At 47.4% G+C, this 24,157-nt stretch overlaps 1 protein-coding gene across 36 annotated transcripts in view; it reads left to right on the top strand.

Moving 5' to 3' along the window:
* KIF16B (kinesin family member 16B) overlaps positions 1-24,157 on the top strand; it is a 308,817-nt gene that overhangs the window by 9,775 nt on the left and 274,885 nt on the right. For 7 of the 36 annotated variants that reach the window (XM_085004504.1, XM_085004501.1, XM_085004497.1 and 4 more), the window contains exon 1: positions 19,175-19,435. The exons of 24 other annotated variants lie outside the window; for them this stretch is intronic. The gene's annotated coding sequence lies outside the window, so the exon portion shown is untranslated. Of the gene's footprint in view, positions 1-19,174; positions 19,436-24,157 lie in introns of those variants that run through there. 5 more of the 36 variants (XM_085004500.1, XM_085004485.1, XM_085004480.1 and 2 more) reach the window with 1 other exon arrangement.

The raw sequence follows: 24,157 nt of genomic DNA, 5'->3' as shown, positions 1-24,157 counted from the left end.
AAGGATTAGTTGAGAGGTGGGTGATGTGAGGACATTTCTTTGTTAGCTTGAGAGTTTGGGCTTTCTTGTTTCAGTCCCGTGCTGGCCATTGTCCTAGCGCTGGCTGCACACAGCTACTTAAATGAACATGGGATAAAATTTAAAACATAGGAGTTCCCGTCGTGGCGCAGTGGGTAACGAATCTGACTAGGAACCATGAGGTTGCGGGTTCGGTCCCTGCCCTTGCTCAGTGGGCTAACGATCCGGCGTTGCCGTGAGCTGTGGTGTAGGTTGCAGACGCGGCTCGGATCCCGCGTTGCTGTGGCTCTGGCGTAGGCCGGTGGCTACAGCTCCGATTCAACCCCTAGCCTGGGAACCTCCATATGCCGAGGGAGTGGCCCAAGAAATAGCAACAACAACAACAACAAAAAAAAAAAAATTTAAAACATAGTTACTTAGTTGTACAAGTCACATTTCAAACGCTCAGCAGCTACATATTGAACAGCAGTAGATAGCTTGTCCGTTATTGTGGAACATTCTGACAGCCTGCGCTGAGCTGGGTTTGAACCCCAGCTCTGTGCCTTGACACTTTGCTCAGCTGTTCTGTGCTTTGGTTTCTTCATCCATTGGAGGGAGATCTTCTCAGGACCCACCTGTCTGGGGGAGATGGTGATGGAATGAAGTAACATTTGCTATCAGTATCGGGCCCCAAAGTTTGGGCTCTGTAGATCTTGGCTGTTATCATCAGGCACCGGGAGCTACCGATGGCTTTAAAACAGGGTTGTCATTAGCCAGTGAGTGGAGTTTCACTGTGGAATAGCAGAGAAGTAACCCTGCCAGCTCCAGCAACGGCAAACATTTATTGATTGTTTTCTGAGTGCTGCGTCAGGTGCCTTTTACGCACTATAATCCCGCCCACTTTCCTGCCGCTTGCTGCAATGCTGGACCGTGAGGCCTCAGATGTCCTGGGAATGGGCAGAGGCCTGTGCAAGAAGTCCATACAGAGAACTGAGGTACAACCCCTGACAGCGGGATTCTGGACTCCGTTGGGGTTGTAAGTAACAAGAAAGGGCAGTCAAAGTATGAAATGTACAACAACAACAAAAAACCCCAAAAGACGCTTTCACAGTATTTTCTTTTTTTTTTTTTTTGGGGTCTTTTTGCTATTTCTTTGGGCCGCTCCCGCGGCATATGGAGGTTCCCAGGCTAGGGGTCGAATCGGAGCTGTGGGCACTGGCCTACGCCAGATCGTTAACCCACTGAGCAAGGGCAGGGACCAAACCTGCAACCTCATGGTTCCTAGTCGGATTCGTTAACCACTGCACCACGACAGGAACTCCTCCACAGTATTTTCTAATTGTGAAACCAGTGTATGCTTATATAAAAAAAAAAAGTGTGCTGAAAAGTGTACCAAAGAAATCAAATCGAAAATGGCTCATAAATTCCATGATCCAGAGAGAAGCCCTCTTTAGTCTTGGTGCATATAGATCCAGTCTTTTTTTTTCCTGTTGGTGTAGCAGCATAAATTATAACTGTGTTATAGACTGTTTTTTTTTTTTTTTTTTTTTTGCCTTTGTAAGAGACATTCTCAAGACCAATAAATAGGCCAGAGGTGAAGAATCAGATGTTGAGTAGTTTGGGGCCCTTCTAAGTGAAGGAATGACCTTTCCCAAGGTCAGGTTGCAGGATGAGCTGGTTAGGGTGGAGTGCCATGGTAGTCAGTGAAGCTGGCTCAGGATGCTGGTGGCTGATCCAGGAAGTAGTGACACAGGTGAGTTACCAGCTCTGTGGAGGCCTATCTGGAGGTGAGTTACTTGAAGGTGATAGTAGCTGTGGTGGCTGTGACTTGTCTCTGAGGAGGACCAGAGTCAAGAAATGCCCAGTGGTGTGGTCCATACCATTTAGGTCTGAAGCTGACCTAGTTTACACATTCTCATCTCATGATTAATTTCCTAAATTATTTAAATATATAATCAGTTATTTCAATCTTTTCTATTTTTGTGGATTTGGGAATTGGGATGCAATTTTTTTTTTTTTTTTTCTTTTTAGGTGGCTTATGAAGTTCCCAGGCTAGGGGGCAAATTGGAGCTGTAGCTGCCACTCACAGCCACAGCAATGCGGGATCTGAGCCATATCTGCAAACTACATACACCACAGCTCACAGCAATGCTGGATCCTTAACCCGCTGAGCTAGGCCAGGGATCGAACCTGCATCCTCATGGTTACTAGTCGTATTCATTTCCTCTGCACCACAATGGGAACTCTGTGATGCAATCTTGTAAGGTCAGTTTTGTGAAAGAAAATATGTTCTAGTTAGACTTCTGTCCTGGGGGCGGAGTGATAGTGCCTCCCAGTACCCAGCCCCTTCCCCAGGACGGAGCCTCTGGCCTGTTTCGGTGTCCTGGACTGCCTTTTGTCCTGCTACAGTGACATCGGCCATCATGGAAAAATCCTTCCTGGGAAGGTGGTCATCATTCCCATGGCTTCGGCCCAGTGAGTCCCATCAGGCACAGGGGAGGGGACCGGAGAGGAGGGCTCAGAGGTCCGTCCTGGGGGCTTCCCTTCGCTCTCACCTGCTCTGGGCTGAGCATGTGTGTTTCCTGCTTTGTCCATGTCCAAGTACATTCATTATTCCTTGTTGCTGCCCAGTGGAGGGGAAATAGCTCTTTCTGTGATCAGCAATCTACTCATAGACACTTTGAGCAAATTTCAATGGGATGTGTAGAATTTAAGGTCAGTTGAGCAAGTGCTTTCACTGTAATGTTGATGAGTAGTTGTTTTCATCAATTACTTTCTAGCCACTCATTCGCTGACTAGGAACTCTGCTCTTATACCCTCCGTATCTAATTTAATTCTTGACAACAGTCCCACAGAAATGAATATTTTTAGCTGAGGAAACGGGGATCAAAGAAGGGTCAGGTTCTGGCTCAAGTATCATGACTTCATCTGAAAAGCCTTCCTCACCTTGTGTTGTTTTTCTGGCTTCACAGCATTTGCTGTGATTGAGTTTGTGTGTGTGTATATATATATATATATATATATGTTTGTGTGCCGGCATGTGTGTGTGCACATATGAAAGGATTTTCGCTTTCTTGGTTTTTGTCTCTCTCCTTGCATGTAAACTCCATGAGAGCCAGTTACCTTGTTAGTTTTGTTCATGGCTGTTTCCCTAGGACCTGGAATGTGCCTGACAGAGATGGATACTCAGAAAATAGTTGTTGCATTAATAACTGTCACCTCTAACCCAGTCTTTGATTTTGTAGATGTTTATAAGCAATCAGGGATCCGTAGCCCAGCATCTGTGGGATGTTTCACATTGTTCCCTCTGAGTAGACAGGAATCTTTTTCTTTTTTCTTTAAAAGATTTTCAGTATAGTTGATTTACAGTGTTCTGTCAATTTCTGTTGTACAGCAAAGTGACCCAGTTATACATACATATATACACACACACACACACATTCTTTTTCTCACATTATCCTCCATCATATTCCATCACAAGTGGATAGATGTAGTTCCCTGTGCCACACAGCAGGATCTCATTGCTTGTCCACTCCAAATGCAGTAATTTGCATCTACTGGCCTCAAACTCCCAGTCCATCCCACTCCCTCCCCCTTTGGCAATTTTTTTTTTTTTTAGTTTTTCTTTCTGTATTTTATTTTTTTTTTAAACTATTTTTTAAATTAAATGTTATTGGAGTCTGGTTGACTTACATGGTTGTGTTAGTTTCAGGTGTATAGCAAAGTGAATCAGTTATACATATACATATATCCATTCCTTTTCAGATTCTTTTCCTATATAGCTTGCCACACAGTATTGAATAATATACAGTAGGTTCTTGTTACCCATCCATTCCATATATTGTAGTGTGTATAGGTCAATCCCAACCTCCTATTTTATCCCTCCCCCACATTTTCTCTTTGGTAACCATAACTTTAGTTTTGAAATCTTTGAGTCTATTTCTATTTTGTGAATAAGTTCTTTCATATCATTTTTAAATTAGATTCCACATATTAGTGATCTCATATGATACTTGTGTTTCTCTGAGTTACTGAACTTAGTATAATTTCTGGGTCCATCCGTGTTGCTGCAAGTGGCATTATTACATTCTTTTTTATGTTTGAGTAATAGTCCATTGTAGATTTATACTGCATCTTCCTTATCCATTCCTCTGTTGATGGACATTTAGGTTGCTTCCCTGTCTTGGCTATTATAAATAGTTGCTGCAGTGAACATTGGGGGTGCATGTATCCTTTCAAATGATGGTTTTCTCCAGATAGATGCCCAGGAGTGGGATTGCTGGGTCATGTGGTAGTTCTATATTTAGTTTTTTAAGGAACCTCCATACTGTTCTACATGGTGGCTACACCAATTTACAGTCCCACTAATAGTATGGGGAGGGTTCCCTTTACTCCACACCCTCTTATTGTCTGTAGATTTTTTGATGATGATGGCGAGAGGTGATATTTCATTGTAGTTTCGATTTGCATTTCTCTGATGATTAGTGCTGCTGAGCATCTTTACAAGTGCATTCTGGCCATTTGTCCAGAAGGGAATTTTTTTTTTTTTTTTTTGCTTTTTAGGGCCCCACCTGTGGCATATGGAGGTTCCCAGGCTAGGAGTCTAATCGGAGCTACAGCTGTGGTGTAGACTGGCAGCTATAAATAGTTGGTATTTTTTGCCCATGGAACACATTTCAGATTTTCTAGTAAAAGTAATTGTGAATATAAGATACCTTTGAAATACCTTTTCCCGGAGTTCCTGTTGTGGCACAGTGGTTAACGAACCTGACTAGGAACCATAAGGTTGCAGGTTCGATCCCTGGCCTTGCTCAGTGGGTTAAGGATCCAGCATTGCTGTGAGCTGTGGTGTAGGTCACAGACACAGCTCGGATCCTGCGTTGCTGTGGCTCTGGTATAGGCAGGTGGCTACAGCTCCAATTAGACCCCTAGCCTGGGAATCTCCATGTGCCGTGGGAGCGGCCCTAGAAAAGGCAAAAAAACAAAAAAAAAAAGAAATATATTTTTCCTTCTGACTTATTACACAAGGATTAATCACATTTAAAATGAAGGACATTAGTGCTTTGGAAGGCTGATGATAATTGTACTGGGCTATGCACTTAAAACATCTGCTATAGGACATTTATCAGCCCATGGCATTTGATGTTTTCTACTCTCCACTATTTCATTAAAAAAGTCGACAGTTGTTATCCACTAAACTGATTTTATGATGGGCAGTTTGTAAACACTAGTGTAGTGAATCTTTTATTCAGAGCTGAACTTGGTAAAATCTGATTTTTTTAACGTAAGGGAACATTGAAATTAGGATGCTGTCAGAAAGTCAATCCTATTTCCTCTTGGAAGCTGGGGGTGGGTGTGGGGCTCCTGATCCCATGAGGATACGTAAAGCTTAGAGTGAGAATTTTCAACTTCAAAGAGTCTAGGGTTCTGAGCCCACCGTGTGTATCCACTCTCAGGAGCTTTCTTTCTTAAGCTCTCGTGGCCTCTTGCCTGGGCGCACCTACTGATTCTTATTTTCAGGGTTTATTAACAGAGTCTCAGCCATCACAGTGACTCCACTGGGGGTACAGGAAAGTCACTTTGTGAGCCCCCTCTAAGCGAGATTTAAAGCCCCAGGGAACTTTCAAGAAATAAAACAAGTCAAGGTGATGGAGACTAGCTCAGAAGTGAAAAAAAGCTGCAGAGATAAAGTTTTTAAAAATATCAGATTTTGGTCTGTTCTCTTCCCAAAGTTAGTGTTTTTCTAGGAGCTGTCTCTGCTTGATCGGATAAACGTGCAACTGTGAGGAAAATGTCACTAGTCCTGGGCTCATAGAGGATGATCCAATTGAGATATCTTCTTTTTTTTTAATATTAAAAATGTTTTTCACTTTGAAATATTTAGAAAAGTTGCAAAAGTAGCGCAGAGTTCTCATGTGTCTTTTACCCAACTTGCCCTGGTGTTATCACCCTGTACAACTGTAGTGTAATTAAAAACCTGGCAAGTGGCCTTGATACGGTATTATCTACTAATCTGATTCATTCACATTTCCCAAATTGCCCCGATAGTGTCTTTTTCTCTGGTCCAAGATTCAGTCCAAGATCACACAAGGCAAATAGTTGTTTTGTAAAACATCTCCTCCTTAATTAAGCTTTTCTTGATTTTAGGGCCAACTTGGATTATGCTGATACATTAAGGGTAAGAATAGGTAAACTTCCCCTGGTGTACCTCTCTCCATTCAAAAGATTGAGGCTGGATTAATTGTTCAGTTCCATAGGTCAGTGAAAAGGACAGGTGGGGACCTTTAATCCTTGATGGGGCAGAAAGGGTTGGAGTTTGGAATGAGCCAGGAAGGCTGATCTCAGTGGTGTGTCAGGCTTGATTTTAGACATGATTGGTTGAATCAGCTGTTGTACAGGGACCACACACTCGGTGCCCCCTAGGGACCTGGCAGGCTTATGGTGATGCACATGACAACCCCTGAGCACAGAGGATGGGAAAAGAAACAGCTTCTTAGCTTTCGAGTCTGGGAGGGATCCTGTATGGAAGGGCTCTGTACCCCCATGTGTTGGTGGCTTAGCACTGCAGTCACCAAGGAGCTTATCTTCTGCTCAGGGAGGCAGGTGGCTTTCTTCCCATTTTGTGGAGCCTCCACTCCTGGGGCCTCACTGTCTACTCCCTCCAGGTGGAGGAAGGGAGCCAGAGGGTGGGCAGAGTGCATCCACCTCTCCTCCTTCTCGGTAAGGAAGAGATGAGTCACTCTTGCTCACATGGCCTCACCCAGTTGCAAGGAAGCTTGGGAACTGTGGTTCCTGGTTGGGAAAACCACTTTCTAGCGACAGTTCTATACCTTAAAGGGGAAGCTCTCTATTTCCACTGCCCCCTCTGCCCCTTTCCCCTCAGTGATGCGGGTCACGACCTCTGCTGGAGGTGTGGAGACCCAGGGGTCTACACAGCCCACTTCTTTCCTTAAGAGTTTTTGCTCAGATGGTACCTCCTCAGTTGTCTCATTGAAAGTATCACACCTGACCTTCTGGTGTGTGATTTTTTTTGTTTTTTTTCTCTTTACAGCACTTATCACAGCTTGGCCTATTTTGTATTTTCCTTATTCATTGGTTTTTTTTTCTACTTTTCTTTCTTTCTTTTTTTTGTCTTTTGTCTTTTTGAGGGCCTCACCTGTGGCATATGGAGGTTCCCAGGCTAGGGGTCAAATCAGAGCTGCAGCTGCTGGCCTACACCACAACCACAGCAACACTGGATCTGAGCTGTGTCTGGGACCTACACCACAGCTCACAGCAGTGCCAGATCCTTAACCCGCTGAGTGAGGCCAGGGATCAAACCTGTGTCCTCATGGATACTAGTCAGGTTTGTTACTGTTAAGCCCCAGTGGAACTCCCTTTTTATTTTTTATTTTTGTATTAAGTCTTTGAAATCTGGAGTGTGTTTTACACCCATAGCAGAACTCAGTTTGGATGAACTGCATTTCTTTTTTCTTCTTCTTTTTTTTTTTTTGTTTTGTTTTGTTTTGTTTTTGTTTTTTTTTTTTTTTTTGCTTTTTTTAGGGCTGTACCCACAGCATATGGAGTTTCCCAGGCTGGGGATCCAATCAGAGCTATAGCTGCCGGCCTGCACCACAGAGCCACAGCCATATGGGATCCAAGCCTCGTCGGTGACCTACACCACAGCTCACGGCAACGCTGGATCCCTAACCCACTGAGCGAGGCCAGGGTTCGAACCCACAGCCTCATGGTTCCTAGGATGGGAACTCCTGCACCAGGATGGGAACTCCTGACGAGCCACATTTCAAGTGCTCAGAGCTGTGTGTGCCTGGGTGCCGCCATCTCAGACAGTGCAGGTCTAGTGAGTAAATGATGAATCGTGTATAATAGCAGGTGGTTGAAAGTTCTGTGAAGAAAATAAAACAGAGTAAAGGCATAGGTAGGTAGCAGTGGTCGGGGATGGACTCTGTGCGGGTGAAAGAAGGTGATGAACTGTGGGGATATCTGGGGAGAATGTTCTAAGCAGAAGGAAAAGCAGTTCAGAGGTCCTGAGGCAGGAGTGTGTCTGCAGTGTGCACTGCATACGGGAGGCTGAGGGCCCAGTGTAGTGAGGGAGGGGACGTGTGGTGACCATGGAGGACCCAGAGAGCCAGAGTGAGGCCTTAGGCTTCATTCTAAGTGTGGTCAGGGCTCTCATGTGGGTGAGAGAGTGGGAGTGTCTGAAGGCCACTCAGGCCGCTGGTGGAGAATGGACTCTCAAGGGGCCAAGAATAGAAGTGAGATGATTTGAGCGACAGGTGTAGCTGTGTGACCACAATTATTCAAGTGCTCATTCACTCTGCAAGCATTCATTGGCTACCTCTGAAGTGCCAAGCTTTGTGTTGAGCCCTGGGGACACCAAAGGGCACAGTTTCTGCTCTCGGGAAGTTCAGGCTTGCCAGTGAAGTGACTAGTTGGGTCGCAGCAAAAGGGCTGGGGAGAGGAGCAGTGAGGGAGGCAGATGTAAAGCCACAGGTCTGATGCCACCTGGCTGCACTTTGCTTTTGTTTGTTTGTTTGTGTTTCGACTCTGTTGATCATCATGCTAGAGTTTCAGGCCAAAGAGCCTCTACTTTGATCCTTCCGGAACTGGAACTGGATCCAGAATTCGTAAGCTTTTATTCTTTTGACAGAGGACAGCCGCTGAAGCTGAGCTGCAGAAGCAGCTGCTGAGGTTCAGTGTGTGATGAGGTCAGTGGACAGTGTTGGGAGGAGGAGGATGCTGAGCAGGGAAGGAGGAACACTCCAGAGGGCAGCTTTTCCCCAAGAGAACCTTATTTCTGGCAGTAACTTAGCCTGCATGTTCTACTAATAGTTCTCTGATTTTCTGTTCTTTTTGATGACTGATAAATGGACTCAGGAATCAGTGGAAGGACTTTATTCTTTCCTGGAACATAAATGCTTTGGAACTGATTTGATTGTCTCGAATTTGATCTTGGTTGGAATTCCTCCCTCTTTTGATTTTGAAGAGTCCGAGGACTTTGTGGTTGTTTCTGCTTTTGTCATCTTTCCCTCTCTTCCTTTTATTCTGCTCTGACTTTTGAGAGACAGCTATTGATAATCAGTCCGGGGTAAATCTGATTTATATTCTCGACCATCTTTTTTAGCTTTGGAGCGTGTCGGTAGTTATTGATTTGCCATTTCTTATTCATTCATATCTTCCTTCAGCAGACATTAAATGCTTTCTGCCTAACAGAAACTGTGTTTTTGTGAAGTGAGCTTTTTCTTAGAGAGGAGACTGTTGGACTGTGACTTGATTAAATTAATGAGGCAGAGATCTCACTCTCTATAATCTCAGACTTTCACACAGTGCTCAGCACAGTAAGGGTGTGATAGAGGCTTGGATGTTGAAGGGTAGGTGAAGCAGATGGTCCCAGGGTTTCCTTCTGGCATTGCCACTAAACAAGCTGCATGGTTTTCTAAAGAATAAGCCTTCGGTCTCTTCTTTGCTCATCTGTACAATGGGGACAATAACCTTATTCGTAAGCTTATTTTCATGGCTGTAAAGGGCTTGGACAGAGTAGGCACAATCAGTGGTAGCTGTTATAATTTTGTATTGTACCTCTTCGTATTTCACATGAATATTGTGATGATGGAGCAGAATTTCACATAACTCAATAATGAATGGACTTTGTCCGCTCGTCTCACCATGTATTAGGTTCTGCTGTGTTGATATTAAAGTGTGGTAGGTTTTAGAGAAAGGAAAATCAGTGTGAGCTCGAGTGTCCAGGCAGACATTATGGCAGAAGTGGACCTTTGGCGTCTGCATGGGCTTAGGGTGGAGAGCAGGTGTTTTCCTGGAGACCTTGGCTTCTGTCTGGCCATTGAGCTTTTATTGGGTCTTTTACTTTGGTCAGAGATCCCTGCTCTCCAGTAGCACTTGATCTGTGGACACAGAGTGGGAGCAGCAGACACAGAGTGTCCCCAGTTCTCTGGGTGATGGTGTTCACATGGCAGTGTCAGGGTGCACAGGTGTTGGGTGGCATTCCTTCTCAGGGCTGGAGGAGCACCCCAAGAATTTCAGGGCTGAGGGCAGGGCTCTGTGGGATGACAGCTAAGCAGACAAGAGGGGCAATGACATATTAAGCAGAAAGTGTACAGAGGCCCTACACGGTAGAGTGTGATGGGAAGCTGCAGAGTATTGTGCTGAGGCTGGAACTTCATATGGCTGGTAAGTGCTGGGGTGGAGAGGTGGGAGGTCCAGATTATGGGGGTTGTGCTCTCTCGACTTTATTAAATAGTTTCTTTCTTTATAAAGAAACTGTTATAAAATAGTTATAGAATGATTGAACTTAAAGCTGGTTCTGTAGGTAATAGGAACCATTTTTCCAAATGGGTATAACAGATGAGATTTGTGTGTTAGAAAGCCAGCCAGTGAGACTCACAGCTGCCGGACAGATTTGGAGGCCAGGTATGATTGAACTTAGAGGGGCAGAGGCTAGTGCATTGCAGCTAGAGTAGATCCACTTTCCCACTTACCTGCTGTGCCACCAGCCAGCCAGCCACCTGCCATCCATCCATCCATCCATCTGTCCACCTACCCAACCAACCACCTGCCGGTCTAATCAGAAGCCTACCAAAAATTTCAGCCCAGGACAGGAGGCAATAGGTAAAAGAGTAAGTCTTGAGAATAATAGCTGAATAGCCTTTAAGAAGACCTTGATAAAGACATGGAACATGACCATGGAGATTTCATGTAGGGAATTCTGGGTGGCTGACAATTTTCAGATGAATAGATACAGCATTTTCAAAGAACTCAACAAGAAAATGTGATCTCAGGAATTCGCCGTGGAGCAGGGGTTTAAGAATTTGACCGCAGTGGCTTAGGTCACTGCGGAGATGTGGGTTTCATCCCTTACCCGGTGCAGTAGGTTAAAGGATTCGTTGTTGCTGAGGCTGCGGCTTGGATTCAATTCCTGCCCCGGGAACTTTCCTATGTTGCTGGTGCAGCCTTTCATATGATCTTATAGTAACACCTGGCAGTTTTGGTAGCAGCTAGTTTATTTATTCCAACTAAAGCCAGCACACATGATTAGCAACAGCAATTAACTTGATAGACTTTCCTGTCCTAAAATGTATGAAAAACGAATTTTTCTAACAATCTTATGGAATCTATATGAGTCTCAGTTCACAATATCCCAAATCCCATCACTCATCCACCCATCAACTAAACCTACCACCTGCATTCCTTAAGCTCCTGCTGTCCCAGGCTCTGTGCTCGTCACTTGGGATTCAGCAAAGTCAACACATTCTGGCTCTTCTGGAGCTTACGATCTAGTTGGGGATGGGGGTGGCAGTGGCGGGGGGCGGGGGCTGTCAGGGAATCACCCACAGGGCCCGTCATGGTCCTAGCTCTTTCTCAGGTGATGTTCCCCAAATCTGGTTCTTTCCCCTCTTAACTGAGGGAGCATGAACTGACCTCTGGGTACTTCTTTCTACTTTTTGTCTGTATGAGACTTCACACTAGACTTCATTAGTGATAGAAAGAGGATCCATCTCTTCATCATCGATTGATTGATGGGTGGATCGATCATTCACAAAGTAAACGTTGCTGGGTGTATGGCAGGCCTTATGCTAGACCAGCATCTCTCCATGTTTGGGGCTTCCCTTAAAATTATGGAAGACCCTGAAGAGCCTTTGTTTTTGTGTATTATGTCAATATCTTTACCGCATTAGAAATTAAAGCAGATGTTTTTGTTTGTTTTTTCATTTTTGCCAGCCTTATGGCATCGGGAGTTTCCCGGCTAGGGATCAGATCTGAGCCACAGTCACGATGCTGGATCCTTAACTGGTGCTAGGCCAGGTATTGAACCTGAGTCATAGTTCTTCCAAGACAGTGCTGATCCCATTGTGTCACAGTGGGAACTCCAAAATAGACATTTTTAGAGCACAGGCGTGCACACACGCGTGACCCCTTAGTTATCAGAATGACGCATCAGCACACATTTTGTAGCCTCTGGAAAACTTCGCCCTGCTGTTTTGAGTGAGAGTGAAAAGGTAAAAAACGTCCTGGTGATACTATGCAAATAGTTTGGACCTTGCAGAGTCCCCCAAACTATGTTGGGGATCTAGTAGGGCACTAGCCAGGCACAGGCTCTGCCTGGTGGGACCAGGTGCTGTGGTGCAAGTAACCTGTGGTGGACCTCCAGGGGGAAGGGCCTTGGAGGGAGAAGTGGCTCAGCTGGGCCTGCAGTGGATGTCTGTGGGCCTTCAGGGCTGGGGCAGCAGGTGGAGGGAGCAGCACATGGAGGCCCAGAGGTCAGAGGGAGCTGCGTGTTGATGTCGAAGTTGCTAGAAGGATACCGGTGGTTTGCGTTCTCTGCATGGCTTCAGTCTGATGTGATTTTACCCATCTGTTTAACCTCAGAGGCACGCACAGCTGTTCGCAAGTCTTTTCCCTGTGTAACTCAGAAGCTGAGGGCTGGGTTTTTCTGCTCTCCTGTCAGAGAGCTTTGTATGTCAAATGCTGAACTGGGTTTATCAGGCCTAGACAGTATGGAAGTTTCCAGGCCAGGGGTCATATTGGAGCTGCAGCTACCTGCCTATGCCACAGCCACAGGAACTCCAGTTCTCAGCCAAGTCTATGACCTAGACCACAACTCACGGCAATGCTGGCTTCTTTAACCCACTGAGTGAGGCCAGGGATCGAACCCACGTCCTCGTGGATACTAGTCAGGTTTGTTACCGTGACAGGACCTCTGGTTTGTCAGGCTTTGAAAATGCAAGCAGCAGAGCCCTGAAATATGAGGGGCTCTGAGGTGGCCGTCAGTGCAGCAGAGTGGAGGCCGAATTAAAAAGCCTACTTAGGAGTTCCTGTTTGGCTCAGCGGTAATGAACCCAACTAATGTCCATGAGGATTTGGGTTCAATCCCTGACCTTGCTTAGTGGGTTAAAGATCTGGCATTGCTGTGGCTGTGGTGTAGGCCAGTAGTTGCAACTCCAGTTAGGCCCTTGCCTGGGAACTTCCATATGTGGCCCTAAACAAAAAAACCTGATCAATCATCGGAGGACAGAAAGGCGCCACTGGAGAGTGAGGACGTGAGTGAACCAGATGTGGAACTGCTCCTTTGATGCCATCTTGTTATCACAAGAGGAGGCCTCTGGGCTGAGACAGTGAGTGCAATTACAGGACTTGCTGGCTCCAGCCCCCTCCTCCCCTCCGCCTTTGAAATGACGTACAAACTAGAGGTGCAGGCCTTAGCCAGGTGCAACTTGAGACCTCACCTGACTGTCCTCAGAGGGGCTGCTTTATTGAGCGTGGCCTCTTGGCTCAACTGAGCCATAGAAATGAGGCCAGACCTGTTTTGCTCTCTGTCTCTGTTTTATTGCAAAAAGCATGGTGGCATCAGAGGGCCTTCTTACTCCAGGTCCTTCTGGCTTGATGACGAGGTGATGTCTTTTATTTCTGCCGAGACCTTGTGGGAGTGTTTTCAATTTCAAGGAATCTGAGATGAATCCTTGAATTAAGAACCTGTGAGCTACACCTGCATTCCAGCTGCGGGGGAAGGGCCACTTCTTCAAAAGGCGCATAGCTTGAGGACATCCAGGGTGAAGATATGGTCAAGGAGCGAGAAGGAATGAGAATTGGGGTGGGTGCAGCCCACACTGAAAGATGCTGCAGAGACAGAAGGAAATGAGAGAGAAAGCCCCTCGCTGTGGTTTCTTTAGTAAATCCTCAGTACCTGAGCAAATCAAAGGTTATTTGCTCCTGGCTGGGTGAAATCATATTTTATTTTGTTAAAAGTCAGCTTGATTAGTTTCGTTGCCTCTGCCAGCTTCTTCATGGCTCTCTGTCCTGTGTGGAGGCACCGTGGGTGGGCAGAGATAATGAAATCCAGCAGAAAGTACATGAAGTTTGAGAAGCCATAATCAGATCCTTGGAATTGGCTGCCAGCTTGTCATTAAAATAAGGGATTTTGCTGTTAGAGGCACGGTCCCTTCTGTGAAGCCTCTAGGGAGCCAGGCAGGGAGCAGCTTCTGGGGGCAGACTGGTGGGACCCTGTGGGGAGTTGGCCCTGCTGTCCTATAGGTGCAAGCTCAGGGTGCTGTGACTTCCCATGCTTCCAGAGAAGTCTGAAAGCCAGATTTGTATTTAGAATCTCTTGATTTTTAAAATACAACTAATTAAAGGTGTTTTCTTTAATTTTTATAAATTAAGAAATTGTTGGGGGAGTTTCCGTTGTGGCTCTGGTTAAGAACCCAGCTAGTACCCATGAGGACGTGGGTTTGATCCATGGCCACGCTCAGTGGGTTAAGGATCCGGTGTTGCGGTGAAGTATGGTGTCGGCTGGCAGCTGCAGCTTCTATTGATCTCTAGCCCAGGAACTTCCATATGCTAAAGATGAGGCCCTGAAGAGCCAAAAAAAAAAAAAAAAAAAGGGAGAGAAAGAATTTTTTTGTATCAAAGTATAATTGACACACTGTGTTGTGTTAGTTTCAGGTACACAGCAAAATGATTCAGATATATATGCTTTTTCAGATTCTTTCCCATGATAGGGAATATTGAGTTCCCTGTGCCATACACTAGGTTCTTGTTGTTTATCTATTTTATGTGTGGTAATGTGTTATCTGCTAATCTCAAACTCCTAATTTATTCTTATCCTCAAAGGGGTTTCAGAACAGAGTGACCAGCCCTTATTCTCTGATGCCAGTGTAAAACTTCCTATTTAGAGTGGAGATTTAAAAATCTGCCTCCTTGGGAGTTGTGGCTCAGCAGTAGTGAGGCTGACTAGTATCCATGAGGATTTGGGTTCGATCCCTGGCCTTGCTCAGAGGGTTAAGGATCCGGCATGGCTGTGGCTGTGGCTGTGGCATAGCCTAGCAGCTGAAGCTCCATTTCTACCCCTAGCCGAGAACTTCTGTATGCCACAGGTGAGGCCCTAAAAAGAAAACAAACAAACAAAAACTTCCTCCTTTCTTTGTTTAGAATTCATTGTTTACTTGAGACAGTCCCCCTTCCTGCAGTGTCAGTGTTGCCCATAACTGGGGAGGCGTCATCCTTGGGTGCCCTTCACTGGTCCCACTCTTGTGCCACAAACAGCCTTGAGTTTCACTGCATGACTAGAGATGCTGGTCCTTCCCTGATTGCCCCAGGATCAGGAAAGAGGGGAGGTGGAAGGGGCCTCCTGGGAGAAACAGCGCTAAAGGGAGCTCCCTCAGGCTCTGCTGGTGGTGCCTAGTAAGGACGGTGCCTTTGTGGCTTGATCACCTGCTGTGGGCATTGGGTCTGTGCTCTGAACCTCGCATCCCCTCCGAGACAGGTCTTGGGGACGGTGGACAGGCTGAGTGGCCATCAGAGTGTCACTGGGTCACAGATCCAGAGCCTCAACCTGGCCCTCCAGACCCCTACCTTGGCTGTAGCCCCAGGCAAGCTGCCTTCCTGCAGGGGCAGGGTTGGGGGGGGTGTGTTTTCTCCTTTCCCCAGGGCATTGGTGGCCGACTTGGTTTGTGTCTCTCTCTCATCTGGTTTCTTGGAGGGCCAAAGCCTGGTCTGTTTTGCTTTCGGGGCTTTGGCAGTGACATCTGGTTATGGGTGCGCCCCGGTGTGTCCCTCTGAGACATTCAGCAGCGGGAATTGGAGAAACCCAGGAGCTGGGGACCCTGGCCTCCCTCTCAGCTGGGGCTCCTCCCCCACCCCCAAGAGTGGGATGTATGGAGTATGGGATGCAGCTGGGTGGCGGTGTCTTTAAAGCCCCCTGGAGCTTCTGGGGTGGGAGGCCTTACTGGGAGGTGGCTGAGTTGCATGCGCTCGGGGACCACGCTCTCTGGCTGAGTTCGGCCTGCTCACCTTCCGTCTGCATCCTGACATTTCCAGCGCAATGGCCAAGTGAAAGCCCGCCCAAGTGTGGATTGTGGCTCCTTTCTCCTGTTTTGGTTCTTTACTGCTTTGGGGAACACAGATGAAGGGTGGTCTTTGCCTGTCTGACCTTCGTGGTCTGGAAATGGGGGCAAGAGCCCAGGCCTACAGTGTGGCCCAGCTTGCTGTTCAGAGAATGTCCTGGACAGGAACTGCTGGTGGACCTCGCCCCTCTCTCCCAGTATAAAAAAATGCCGCTGCTGCATTAGGCAGTGATGGGGCATCCTTTCTGGAACAACTTTGTTTCACTTACTAGCCAGCCGAAGCCTGGTCTCTCCTGGGCCTGGCTTCCCTTGCCCAGGGCTGGGTGACCCACTCGCCCAACTTCCAAGCTGGTTTTGCTTTTACAGCCTGTTTGCTCTCACCTGTGTGGGGTGATCAAGGGCCTTGAAGGGCAAGAGCTGTGATTATGCATCTCTGGGTCCCCAGAAAGCCTTCCCAAGGGGAGATGTCTGTGTTTGTCCATTGACCTACTCCTGCTTCTGGCGCTGTTGCTCTCTCTCATTAATTTAAAATATAAATGAGCATTGCACTTGCCCAGGGGAGGGAGGGGGAGAGGGGGCGGCTGGGCACAGCGTGCTCCCCTGTCTTCAGATTGGACAGTCAGTATATTAAGTCAGAATAACCAAACAACTCACAGGCATTTAAACATTAAGTGAAAGAATTTTGGTGTTCCTGATATTCTTTTTTATTTTTTGATTTATTTAAAATAATTTTGATTTTATTTTCTTGGGGGGCCGTACCTGCGGTATATGGAGGTGCCCAGGCTAGGGGTCAAATCAGAGCTACAGCTGCTAGCCTATGCCACAGCCACAGCAATGCCAGATCTGAGCCCAGTCTGCCACCTATACCACAGCTCACGGCAATGCCGGATCTTCAACCCACTTTGTGAGGCCAGGGATCAAACCTGCGTCTTCATGGATGCTAGTCATCTTTGTTTCTGCTGAGCCATGACAGGAACTCCTAAAAGTTTTTTTAAAAAATGAACCGTGGCCTCTGGATTGTGTTGATGAAGATAAGCATTTTATAAACAAAATTTATGAAGATCAAGCTATATATGGTGGTTCCTCCTTTTTGTGAGATCCGGCTAGAAAATTTGGTAAAATATATTTGCTGGATTCCCTTCATTTCTATCTGTTTTGGGAAAGGGTTGGGAAGGTTTTCTTAAAGTGAATCATTTCTCCAGAATGTAAGTTCAGAGGACAGAAGAGGCACCTTGAATGTTTGTTGAGTGAATGGATGGGTCTTGGGTTTGTGGTGGAAGCGAAAGAGCACACTGGCTCTCTGCTGGTGCCTGGCTTGGTGCTGCCTGCTTTCCTTTGTTACATCTTCCAGCAAAAAGTTACACACAAGGGTAGCTGAGCACCCACAGCATTGCTGCACAATCAGTGCTTTCTAGCATGTGAAGGTTTTATTCTGCCATTTTACAGGTGAGGAAACCAGGGCTTAGCAAAGTTCAAGTGCCAAAGTCACAGAGCTACCGAGAGTTAGGATTTGAACCTAACTGCTTGAAGCCCTGTGCTCCCCCCACCTCCCATAATTATTTGGTCACTCTGCTGGGCGCATCAGACGCTGTGATTGATGGACATGCTGCTGGAGCCCAAGATTGCGTTTTATTCCACTCTGACTCCAGGTGAAGTCTTTTGAAGAAAAACGCCTGCAATTTGGTATTTCTCAGCATACCTTTCTATCTCTAGTATATTTAGCCGCCAATGTTGTAAAAGGAATCAATCTTCTTTTTACAGGCCAGCAATTGTATTTTTTTTTTTTTCAAAAGCTGCCACTGAGAACATTTTTCTACAGTAGAGATAAATCTGGAAGGAGCGTGGTAGTGTTATGTGGGCAAAGAGCAGAGGAAACTCATTTCTTTTAGCGCAGCCGCCCTCAACTAGGATATTTCCGCGCTTTCCATAGTTGATTTAATGTCTGCATATGGGAAGACAAAACAAGTAGTAACACATGTGGAGGTTCCCAGGCTAGGGGTCGAATCGGAGCTACAGCTGCCGGCCTACACCACAGCCACAGCCACGTGGGATCTGAGCATCGTCTGTAACTTAATCCACAGCTCACAGCAACGCTGGATCCTTAACTCACTCCTCGAGGCCAGGGATTGAACCCAAATCCTTATGAATACTCGTAGGGCTTGTTCCCGCAGGGCCACAACGGGAACTCCTTAGTAGATATTGTTGTCTTTTGGATATTATATTACACTGCCTCTTTTAAAGTTCCACTTTTTGTTTATGAATATGATGCTTATCTCTTTTGGAGAAGTTCCTGGAGGAAGGTTGGCCAGATGCACATCCTTGTGTTTCTCTTTCCCATAACTCCAAAGAGAGAACAGGTCCCTCAGCCTTAGTCTTGGCGTCAGTCACAGCTATGGGTTTGCCTTTGGAGTTAACATCTGCTAAGTTAACTGGTGTTTATAGGGGAGAAAACGTGCAATAAACTTGGAAGCGTTTACTTCACTTGAGTGCTTGAGTTTAAGTACCTTGTTTTCAGTTCAGCTGTTTCATTCATTCTTTCATTTGCTTATTTATCCATTCATTGATTCATACATATGAGTGCTTGCTGTATATAAAAACAGTGCAGGTACCGTGGGATATATAAAAAGTAGGGGATCTGGAGTTCCTGTTATGGCTTAGCAGTTAACAAACCCGACTAGTATCCATGAGGACTCGGGTTCGATCCCTGGCCTTGCTCAGCAGGTTAAGGATCTGTTGTTGCTGAGAGCTGTGGTGTAAGCCAGCAGCTGTAGCTCCCGTTGGACCCCTAGCCTGGGAACTTCCATATGCCACAGGTGCTGCCCTAAAATGACAAAAAGACAAAAAGTAGGGGATCATCCCTGCCTTCAGAAAGCCTCTAGACTGGTGGGGAAGACAAAATAGTGTTGCCCAGTAGCACCTGGGTGGAAAGTGGAAACTGCTGTGGTGTGTTGCAAGCTGTTACTCTGCAGGTGTGATGTGTTGTCAGTTATCACACAGAAGTATTGGCCAGGGGGTGTTCTGGGAAAGCCTGGAGGAGGAGACGTCTTTAAGTGTTTTGAAGCATTAAGTGCCCTGGAGGAGAAAAGTACCTTCTATGCAGAGGGACCAGCGTGAGGGGCTTTGTGAGTCCATAGTTTGGAACGTGGGGGGAGCTTGGGAGAGTAGGTGTGGGCAGGCGGTGGGGCTGCATAGGCCTGATACAGTCGGTGACTTGCACCCTGTTTAAACTAATCTTTATGTGGATCCTTTACATGTGCTGACCTGCCCGCTGAGATCACATGGGGCCCCGGCTTAAAGAACTCCTGCCTTCAGGAGGCTGTGGCTGAAATCAAGTCAGGGGTGCTAGCTTGCCCCCAGCAGAGCTCTGTGGCTTAATTCCTCTAACCTTTTCCCATCCTGACTCCAAGGGAGCAGCTTCACGCCAGTCCTCTAACCTCCAGAGGTCAGTTTATCTCTGGGTGGGACCAGATGGTGGGCTTGGCCCCTCGCCCTCTCTTCTGAGCCCTCCTCTCCTTGCCAGCTCCACTTCCGGGGCCTCATTTCTCAAGCCTGCAGCATCTTGGCCCCAGGTGCTCTCCCTGGTGAGTGTCCCAAACTCTCTGTGAAAGTGTCATTGTCATCTTCATTCTCAAGCAAAATTTAGTCCTTCAGTTTTGTAGGGTATGAAATTCTTGAGCTTTCTGCCAGTTTTTCTCAACTGGGGCCAGGGTTCCATGACAGAATGAAGCCTAATGCCTAGAGTAAGGCACCCATTTTCTGTAATCAATTAACCTTGCTCTTGTGCTTCTAGAATAGAGCTTAGATAGGTGCCTTCTTGAGGGGAATTGGAAATAGTTAGTCAGTATACATACATATATATTTTCCTTCCCTTCCTTTCTTTCTTTTTTTTATTGCAAATAAGACCAGAGTTTTCTTGCTTTTCTGCTACTTGCTCTTTTTCTCCACATACCAGTGTTTCTCAACACTTTGGTGTTCTAGACTCTAGAAGAGGGAGTTTCTGTTGTGGCCCAGTGGGTTAAGGACCCGATGTTGACTCTATGAGGATGCGAGTTTGATTCCTGGCCTGGCTCAGTGGGTTAAAGATCTGGAGTTGCCGCAAGTTGTGGCATAGGTTGCAGATGAGGCTCAGATTCGGTGTTGCTTTGACTGTGGTGTAGGTTCCAGCTGCAGCTCTAATTCGACCCCTAGCCTGGTCGACCCCTAGCCTGGGAACTTCCATGTGCCACAGGTGTGGCTGTAAAAAGAAAAAAAAAAAAAAAAAGACTTCAGAAGAGAAGCTTCAGCTGGAAGCCAGCAGCTATAACCCGGAAGGTAGAGAGCCCTGCTCTGGACTTTTGTTCTGGAATTGGGGATTCAGAGGAAGGGGTGGGAACCCCTGAGGAAAGCACTGTCTCAGAAGGAGCTGAAGGGCAGTTGAGCTTCCACAGCCTGTAGAATCCTGGCTTCTTGGAGATGAGGAGGGAGTCATGGGGCAGGGGCTGCCTCACCGTCCTGCTCATCGGTATGTGCTGGGAGGTTAACTGTGCAGGTGCCTGGTCCTCACTGGAGATCCTTTATTAGAGGCCTGTGTTGGGCTCTTAGAAGATGCTGTTGCCCAGCAGGGCTTGGGAACCCAGATCCATCCCCATTGCCTTTTGGACATGTCTGCTCTCAGACGCCTGGCCTGGCATCTCCTGTGTTGACCTCCTCGCTGGTCTCCTTGTCCTCCCCTCCCTGCTCTAGAGTCAATAGAGATCATTTAAAACCATCAAAGCAGGAGTTCCTGTAGTGGCTCAGTGGTTAATGAACCCGACTAGCATCCATAAAGACACAGGTTTGATCCCTGGCCTCATTCAGTGGGTTAAGGATCCAATGTTGCTGGGAGATGTGGTGTAGGTCGCAGACACATACCACGTTGCCATGGCTGTGGTGTAGGCTGGTGGCTACAGTCCTGATAGGACCCCTAGCCTGGGAACTTCCATATGCTGTGGGTGTGGCCCTAAAAACATATTAAAAACATCAAAGCATTTTGCTACCCCCTCTGCATATGACCTTCCTGTGTCTTGGCTTCCTCTCATGTCTGAGTTCCGAAGTCTCGGCTGTTTAACCAGGGCCTATGAGACCTGGTGTAATGTGGCTCTGTCCCCCTTTCCGACCTCATCTTGCTTCACCACCCTCTCTCCTGTTGTCATGCTGGCCTTCTTGCCTCGTCTCCCTGGCCCCACCAGCTGGTTCCTGCTGCAGGGTCTCTGCACCTGCTGTTCCTTTTATCTGGAATGCCCTTCCCAGCGCTTTGCCTCGCTCTCGTCAGCCCTTTGTTCATGCACCACCCCTTAGAGGGGTCTTCTTGGACTGCTTGCCTCCCCCCCTCCCCCGCCGCCCTCAGTCCTAGCCTCTAATACCTTGCTATTTCTTTCCAGCACTTACCAGAATCTAAAATGTTATTGTTTGTGTTTTATTGAGCCTCACTAAAAGGAAGGAAGACTCCCGACAGAACTCTTTCCCTTTATTTACCATTTATCCCTGCATAGAGAGGGCTTTTGGGCATTTGAAGGTCTTATTAAACGTTTGTGGACTGAATGAATACAGAAATCCCCCACCCCCCTGCCCCCCAGTGTTCTGGATTAGGATCTGCTGGCCTTGGGCTAAGCCTCCTTGCTGATGAGTCTGCACATCTCAGGACAGCTCATTCTGTATTGAGACGCTTCTGGTTGTTAGGCTGTCCTTCTTTCAATGGTAAACTGAAAGCAAGTATCTGCCTTCTCTCTGGCCCGGTAGCCCCAGCTCCTCCCTCGCCCTGTGCTGGGAAGTTGGGGCACCATCTACAGCCTTGATTTGAGGGGACTTGAGGGTGTGGACCCTGTGCTTGATGCCCAGAGCCTCCTTTGCTGCTGGAGCTCTGTGCACATGGTCTTTAGTGTCAGCCCCTCAGGAGCCCAAGGTTGGGGCCCTTTCCCTGGCAGCGCATGGTTCTGGTCCCTGACTGTGCAGTGTGGGGGGTGTCAGAGGGCCCCTGTGGCTCCAGAAGAGCCCTGGGGCCTGCATTACCGTCCCACTGCTCCTTCTGGTCTGTCCTGCTGTCCTTTCCTCCCCCTCCAGGACTGACCCCATCGTGTGCCAGCCAGACTCCCTCAGATCGTCCTCTTCTCGGGAACCCAGCCCAGAGCACTTGGCACTTTGCTAATCTTCTAGGGTTATCACACCCTCTCTAGGTCAGGGAAGACAACACAAGGCGCAGCTTGATAGCCTGTCTGTCCCACAGTGGCAGGGTCATCGAGGATTCCGCATGGCCCCAGACGCTCCCAGTGTCTGAGACGTGACGGCACCACTGCCCTTGGCTGGGGAGCGGAGGAGGCTGTGCAGATGCCTCCCTGGCTGGTGCTGGGCATCAGAATGCAGGTCATGGTGCTGCTGACCTCTAGCTGACCCTTGCATGCTGAGGCCGATTCTGAAATGCAGGCAGGGTGACGGCCTGAAAAACTCACTCCGGAATTTCAGTATCTTGTCTCCCTGGGTTTTTCCCAAAACATAAGCTGAAGGCTTTATGATTTTATGGGTAGCGCGGCTCAGAGAAATCAGCAAGATCTTTGAGTGCTCAAACCGTCCAGAAAGGTTCAGGAGTTGTCCAGGGTGCGAGGGTTGCAAGAGAGTGGCCCGCCCTGAGGTTGTGTTCACGCTTTGGCAAGGGCAAGATGATACGTCCTGATGGAGCCCCTGCTCCTCCGCTGGGTGCAGAGGCTTGAGCATCAGTGAAGGCCTGGCTCGCTTGCCCCCTGTGTTGGGGGAGGGAGGACGGACGTATGGTGGACCTGGAGGAGCCTGCTGGGTGCGCCCCCGGCCACAGTGGTGTCAGGTTCGCAAGCGGTCTCAGGCAATATTTGGGATACAGCTTTACTGAAAAACTGTTTATCTGAGATTCAGATTTGGCTGGATTTTCCTCTATTTCATCTGGAGCTCTAATAAGGGAGAAAGAGATGCTGCTGGGTGAAGCGCATGGACTGAGCTGTTCCTGAACATTTTAGGGAGCAGGACTGCTTCCTGAAAGAGGGGGGACCTGGGCTGGTTTTGAATGTCTGGTGCCTTTTTGCCTGGTGGGGTGAGGAGGGGCAGCACGTGATGCAGGAGGATGAGGTGGGGGAGCCAAGCCCAAGGTGAGCTGCCTTCTGTGGGCCATACAGTGAGGAGGGGAGAGCAGGGAGCCCCTTCATTTCCATGCCCTGGAGGAACCTGGATTCACCCCTGGGCACTGAGGAGCAGGCCAATGCTTAGAATCAGGGGCTTTTGGCCCTTTAATTTACTAAACTTACTGGTTTTTTTTTTTTTTGTTTTTTTTTGTTTTTTTTTTTTTAGGGCCTTACCTGCAGCATATGGAGGTTCCCTGGCTAGGGGTCCAATCAGAGCTGTAGCCACCGGCCCACACCACAGCCACAGCAACACAGGATCTGAGCTGCATCTGTGACCTACACCACAGCTCATGGCAATGCTGGATCCTTACCCACTGAGTGAGGCCGGGGATTGAACCCACATCCTCATGGATGCTAGTTGGGTTAATTACTGCTGAGCCACACGGGAACTCTTAATTCACTAAACTTACTGTAATGAAATAATTTCCTGCAGTGATATGTCTTAAAGTTCATTTTCTCCCCCCTGAGGTCCTGCTCCAACCTACTTGCCAGAGGTGACCAGCTGCCACTGAGGGCATTTCCCACTTATTTCAGAAATGCTGAGGGGTGTTCTGTGCCTCTGGAAGCGTGTATGTGCATATTCTCTTTGCTTATTATCTGCTTATTTAACTGAAGGTTGCATCATCGTCTGTGCACTTTGCTGCTCTTTCTTTCTCGCATTTAAGGGTGTCCTCTGCACCTCTTTCCATTGTGGTACCTCTGGGGTCATGCATTTTTAAATTTAATTAAATTAATATTTATTGTTAAATTGAAGTATAGTTGATGTACAGTATTATGTAATTATAGGTATATAGTACAATGGATTACAATTTTTACTTTTTTGTTTTGTCTTTGGAGGGCCACACCTGTGGTATATGGAGGTTCCCAGGCTAGGGGTCTAATTGGAGCTGTAGCCGCTGGCCTACACCAGAGCCACAGCAACTCGGGATCTGAGCTGCGTCTGCGACCTACACTACAGCTCACGGCAATGCTGGATCCTTAACCCACTGATCGAGGCCAGGGATCGAACCTGCAACCTCATGGTTCCTAGTTGGATTTTGTTTCCGCTGCTTTACTTTTTTGAACCCGCATCCTCATGGATACTAGTAGGGTTCTTAACCTGCTAAGCCACAACAGGAACTCCTGGTTCACATTTTTTTT

Source organism: Sus scrofa, chromosome 17 (genome assembly GCF_054392235.1).
Source record: "Sus scrofa isolate SSC_HxYL_T2T_F1_AM1 chromosome 17, Sscrofa_HxYL_maternal_Yorkshire_Landrace_v2.0, whole genome shotgun sequence".
Lineage (NCBI taxonomy): Eukaryota > Metazoa > Chordata > Mammalia > Artiodactyla > Suidae > Sus > Sus scrofa.
Note: the sequence above shows the minus strand (reverse complement) of the source record. Positions and strands in the feature narration are given on the sequence as shown.